Source organism: Trichoderma asperellum, chromosome 5 (genome assembly GCF_020647865.1).
Source record: "Trichoderma asperellum chromosome 5, complete sequence".
In the NCBI taxonomy this organism is placed as follows: domain Eukaryota; kingdom Fungi; phylum Ascomycota; class Sordariomycetes; order Hypocreales; family Hypocreaceae; genus Trichoderma; species Trichoderma asperellum.
This window is the reverse complement of record NC_089419.1, coordinates 3459142-3465141: the sequence shown is the minus strand read 5'-3', so window position 1 is coordinate 3465141 and position 6000 is coordinate 3459142.

Sequence of the window (6000 nt, the reverse complement as noted above, 5' to 3'; positions counted from 1 at the left end):
TTAATTTAATAATTAAAAGTATAAAGAATTAATAATATATAAAATATTAATATTTTATAGCAATAGCTTATTATATTTTATAACTTATTAATAATATTACTAGCTATAGCACCTGCTATAATTATATTTATTATATAATTTATTAAAGTAATTAAAAAATAACTTAAAGAAATTCTTAAGCCTTTTTACTTTAATAAATTTAATAAAAATTTAATTAAACTATATAAATTTTTTAATAATTTTTAAATTTATTTTAAATATTATTTTTTAAACTCTTTTATATTTATTAAATTATTTAAATATATTTAATATATAAAAACTTAAATAAATAAAACAATAGAAAATTAAATTAAAGTAATTTTAAAAAATTATTAAAAAATATTTTTAATAAATAAAAAGCTTAAATTATAGTTATTTTTATTAATTATAATAATTTTAAAAAAAAATTAAAAAAGTTTTTTAAAATTATAAATAAAACCTAAAAAATTAAAAAAAAATTTAAAAACCTTAAATAAAAAAGACTATATTATTAATATACTTTAATATTTCTTTAATTATTTATTAAAATAAATTAAATTAAAGACTTTAAAAAAAAATCTATTATTATAGCTTAAAATTTAAAGTTAAAAATAAAATTTATAAAATAAATTAATAAAAAATTAATTTTATTAACTTTACTTAAGAAATTATTAAAATTAATAATTAATAATAAAAAAAAAATAAAAATAAAAAGCTAAAAAAAATAATACTATAATTAAGCTTTATTTATAAGTTAATTAAAGAAAGAAAAAAAATAAATATATTATTAAAGATAATAAAATTTAATTAAGTAAAATAAACTTTAATATTATTAAAACTATTAAATTTAAAGAAAAATATAATTTTTATAATAAGTTAAATTATAAAAAAGCTTATTACTATTTTAAAAAAAAATAAAAAAAAAATAAAAAAAGCCTTAAATAAAAAAATAAAGTAATAATTAATATTATAAAGAAATATATATAGGTAAATATTATTATTAAAATATTTTATATTAACTTTAGTTAAATTATTTGCTATAATAATATATATTTAATATATAAAAGTAATAAAAATAAATTAAAATATTATTTAAAGAAGTTAAAAAAAGTAAAGCTTTAAAAAAAAGTTAAAATTAATACTTTAATCTTTTATAAATTATTTAATAAAAGTTTAAACTTTAATATAAAATTAATTTATAAATACTATAAATTTATTAATATTATTTATAAATATAATAAAAAATAAGCTATAATTTAAAAAAAAAACTATAATTATAATAATTATTATTTAAAAAACTTTAATTATAAATACTAAAGATATTTAAATTATAAATTTATAGAAGAATATTAATATAGTTATAAAAGCAAATAGTAATAAAATATAAAAGCTATATATAAATTTTTTAAAAAAAAAAATAAATTAATTAAAGAATATTTTAAAAAATAAAAAAAAGTATAATTTATAAAGAAATAAAAACTCTTAAATAAAAAAATTAATAAAAATAAAATTATTTATAATAAAAATAAAAAAATCTATAAATATAGTTTTTATAAAATTAATAAAAAATATTAATAATAAATTAATATTCTTTTAAATATATATTCTTTTATAAAATATAAAAATACCTTTAAAAATATATATAATAGTAATAATATTAATAATTATAAATATTATTAATATAGTTCTTAAAAGCTATAATATAATAAAACTTACTTAAAGTTTAATAAAAAAATATATAAATGCCTATAATATTATTTATAAAATATAAATTATTATTATAAAAAACTATAAAAATTAAATAAATTAATTTTATTTTATATATATTAATATAACCTTTATTATTCTTAAGACTTTAATTATAACTATAAAAAATATAATATTTATAAATTAATAAATAAAAAATATAACTATATATATATTTTAAAAGTATAAGCAGAAGAAGAAGAAAAATAAAAAAAAAGATAATAATATTTTAAAGAATATTTACTATAAAAAATAAATTTAAAATAAATATAAAAGTAAATAAAGGCTATTAAATTAAACCTTAAAGATATTTATATCTATATTTTAATTTATAATATTTTTAATACTTTTAATAAAAATTATAAAAAATATTATTAAAAAAATATAATAATATATATTATTAAATATATATATTTAATAAATTAATAAATTAATAAAGTAAATAATTAAAGAAAGTTAAAATATAAAATTATTTAATAAATTACTTTTTAAACTATAATATATAATATTATAAAAAGTATTATAAAAAAAAATACTAGTTTTATTAAATAATTTAAAAACTTTTATAAAAAAACTATAACTTTAATAATTACTTTAATAAAAAATAAAAAAATAAAACCTTAATTAAAAAATATTATTAAATAATTAAAAAATAAAATAATTAAATTAAATATTAATAATATAAAAAATATTAATTTAAAATATAATAAAAAAGCTTTTTAAATATAATTATTATTAACTTAATTAAAATATTTAAAAAAAGCTAGTAATTAATAAATATTTAAATTAATAATTAATTAAAATTTATATAAATAATAGTTTAAATTATAACTTAATTATTAATAATTTAATAAACTAGCTTAAAATATTATATATTATTAAAAAGATATTATTAATTATCTTTAGTATTATAAATATAAATATAAAAATAACTATTATTTATAAAATTAATTATTTTTTTATAATAGTTATTAATTAAACTAAAGATATTAAATTTAATATATTAAATTTAAAAGACTATAATATTTTATTAAAATACTTATAGTTAAAAAAATATAACTTTATAATTAATTAAAAGATAAAAAAAATAATTTAAAAAAAAATATTTTTTTAAAGTTATAATTAAGCTAAAAAGAAAGTAAAGAAAATAAAAATATATTTATAGACCTATAATTAAAACCTTTTATATAATTAAAAAAAAAGAAATAAAATAAAAAAAATAAAGCTAAAAAAATAAAAATATATAAAAAAGTTAAATTTAACTTTAAAAAATTATTAATATTATTATAATATAATAATTAATAATAAAAAGTAAAAATTATATAAATTAATAAAATTATTATTAAATATTATATAAAACTAGCTAAATTTAATATAATATTAATAAAAGTAAAAAAATAAATTAAAATTAATAAAAATAAGCCTTTAGTTAAAATACTATAATAATATTAAAAGTATAAGAAATTATATTAATAAATATTTAAAAAAAAACTATTATTTTATTTAAAATAAAATTATAAAATTATTTTTAAAAATAAAACTTTACTAAAGCTTTATAAAATCTATAATTTTAATAAAATTAAGCTTAAAATATTTAAAAAATAGCTATAAATATAATTAAATAAAAAATATATTAAAGTATTAAACTCTTTAATAAAGTATTTTATTATCTTTATATTAAAAAAAAATAAAAAGCTTTATTTAATTATTAATTATTAATAGTTTAATAAAATAATAATTAAAAATAAAATGCTTTTATTATTAATTATTAAAATTAAAAAAAAGTTATAAAGCATAAATTAATTTATAGCTTTAGATTTTATAAAAGCCTATAAACTTATAAAAATAAAAAAAAAATATAAATAAATAATTATCTTTAAAATAAAATATAGACTATTTAAATATTTAATTATATTATAAAAACTTATAAATATATTAATATTATTTTAAAAAAAAATTAACTTTATTTTTAAAAAATACTTAAATAACTTTATAGTAGCTTATATTAATAATATTTTAATTTTTTTAAAGATATTAAAAAAATATAAAAAATATATTTATAAAGTATTATAAAAATTATAAAATATTAAACTCTTTATTAATTTAAATAAATATTAATTTTATATATAATAAATTAAATTCTTTAAATATATTATTATATTAAAAGAAATTTAAATAAATTTAAATAAAATTACTGCTATTTAAAATTAAAAACTTTTAAAAATATATAAAAGATTATAAAGTTTTTTAAAACTTATTAATTATTATTAAAGATTTATTTAAAAATATAGTAAAATTATAAAACTATTAATTAATGCTATTTAACTTAAAAAAAATAAAAAAAGTAAAAAAAAATAAAAAAATAAAAAATTATTTTAAATTAATAAAATAAAATTAATATTTTAAAAACTTAAGAATATTATTATAAATAAATTAATATTTACTATATATAATTTAAATAAGCCTATTAAAATAAAAATAAATACTTTTAACTTTATTTTAAAAAAAACCTTAAGATAATAAAATAAAAATAAAAAACTTAAGCTAATAGCTTTTTTTTTTAAAAAACTATATAATTTAAAACTAAAGTATTTTATTTATAATAAAAAATTTTTAATAATTATTAAAGTATTTAAAAAATAATAATATTATTATTTAAAAAATAAATATAAAATTAAAGTTTATATTAACTATTAAAATATATTTTACTTTATAACTATATAATAATTCTTTATATAATAAATTTATTACTTTAAGTTTTTAATAAACTTTAATTATAAAATTATTTATTATAAAGGAATAAAAAATAAAAAAGCTAATACTTTAAGCTAAAAAAAAAATATTTTAAAGAAATTCTTAAGTTTAAAGTATAAATTTTATATAAAAATAATTAAAAGAATTATTAATAAATTAAAATTAATATTTTATTTATTATAAAAAAATATAATTTTATTTTTAATAAAATTAAAAATTAAATTAAAAATTAATAATTAAAATAATTCTTTAAGAAAGTAATTATAATTAATAAACTTCTAAAATAAAGTAAATAAATTTAAGTATTAAAAAAATTATAAATAAAAATAATATAAGATATTTATTATAGTATAATTATAGTAGTATATTAAAGTATATAAATTATTTATAACTATATATTATATTACTATTACTTTAAAGGACTTAAATAAAAAATTAAAAAAATTATTAAAAAATATAATATATATAAAAAAATAAAAAATAAATAATATTAGCTATATAAAAAATTATAATTTATTTTAGTTTTTAAATAAAATTAATATATTATTATATTTAACTATATTATTAATTTATTAAAGTTAAAGAAACTATTAATTAATATAATTTATAATAGTATTTTTATAGTAGTAAATAAATTCTTTAAGTAAGTTTATTTTTTACTATATAAAAAATCTTATATTATAAAAAACTTAATATATTTTTATATATAATATATATTTATAAAATATAAATTATTAATAGAAATTATATTAAATAAAAAAAATATCTTTATTTTTAAATTTTAATAAAAATTAATAATTAAATTTAAAACTTATTATAAGTTAAATACTATATATTATTTATAAATAAATAATTAAATAAAAAAAATAAATTAAATTATTAAAGTATATTTATAATATTATATTAACCTTATATAAAATAATTAAATAAAAAAACTCTTTATAGTATAAAATTAATATAATAGTTTTATTTTAAAATCTATAGAAGTTACTTTATTTTATATTAACTATAGATTTATACTAAAAGCTTATAGACTACTTTATAATAATTTAAATATAAAAAATGCTTAAATATTAGCTAAAGATATAATTAAATTATAAAAAAAATTTAAAAAATAACTTAAGTTTATTTAAAATTATATAAAATAATAAATTAATTATATAAAAATTAAAAAACTAACCTTTTAAAAAGAAAATATAGCTTATTTATTATAATATTTATATAATAAAAAGCTGCTAAATATTAAAATAAATTAATTAAATAATAAATTAAATTTTAAAAAACTTAAATTATTTAAAATCTTAAAGAAAATTAAAAAAGTTAACTATAAATTAAACCTATTTAATAATATAAAGTTAAAAATAGCTGTTTTTTATATTTTATTATTAAAAAAAATATTAATAAATAAAAAAATAAATAAATTAATTATAAATAAAATTATTATTTAAAATAAAAAAAAAAATATAAAATTAATAAAATAAT